Consider the following 1072-nt stretch of genomic DNA (forward strand, 5'->3'; position numbering starts at 1 on the left):
TTTTGCGACTTTCGGTCTTCGAAACTTTCTGCCCGCGAACTTCTGCCTTAAAGTATATAGAATTGAGAGTATAGGAGTCAAATTATGATATTCTTATGACACGGCTCGCAACTTTGGCATACTTTTTTTTTTCAAGTCAATAAAAAAACTAATTGGAATGACAAAGTGATTCAAAAGTATACACGCAGTTGAATTCTCCATTTCAGCGTATAAAAAATTTGAAAATAATATTTTGTGACTTAAGAGTAACTAGCCGTAGCGCAGCATCGCACGCTGCGTTCCCAATCCAGCAAATCACTATACATCTAAAAAACCAACGGAAGATAAAGATAGCTGCTGATTGATGATAAGATTTTGATTTTATAAAAAGGAGAAAAAAGTTCACGCCATGAAGAGGAGGCATTGTAGAGCCTTGTTAGATTTTCCAAAACTTTTTATAAACGTTGTAAACCACCACGTTTTAGCATATTAATATAGAGATTTTCAAATTTCAAGCTATCTATCAATCATTTTACCTAAGTATTTCAAAGAAATAGCATTGTGACGGAATATCACGGATTTTATACAATTTTAAAATACATGCGGCAACGAAGCTCGCTTCAAAGACACAATGGAAGATAGACGTCCAGTTATGATTTATCCCATGTGAAGGCGCAGTAGTGTACCAAGTATTGACCGTCGTCTAGGAGTTCAGGACTAACTCCAACTCGGTGCTGTGTTTCACTTAATGAAAAGTAAATGCTACTTTGCTAGACCAACCATACCATGTGATATGGTCGTAGGGTGGACAGAAAATACAGGCCGTTCAGCGACTGTGGCAACAATCTGTGCTAGTTCTAGACAAGCTGGCAAAATAAAAACTTTGGGCTTGTTCTTTTTTAGGAAAGTAATTCAAAGTCTGAGTCTGGCGCATACAAAGCTATCCAGGCTTAGTGGTCTCAAAGCCGACTAATTTCATAAATTATGCTTGGGCTCCGCAGTTCTGGAAGTCCTACACCTCTCAAAGTCTCAAAGACAGGCTACACAGATTTCTCGTTACATGCATGAATAATAAAAGATATAATTAGAGGAT

The sequence above is a fragment of the Clytia hemisphaerica genome, unplaced genomic scaffold (assembly GCF_902728285.1).
Source record: "Clytia hemisphaerica strain Z4C2 unplaced genomic scaffold, Clytia hemisphaerica genome assembly, whole genome shotgun sequence".
Taxonomy (NCBI): Eukaryota; Metazoa; Cnidaria; class Hydrozoa; order Leptothecata; family Clytiidae; genus Clytia; species Clytia hemisphaerica.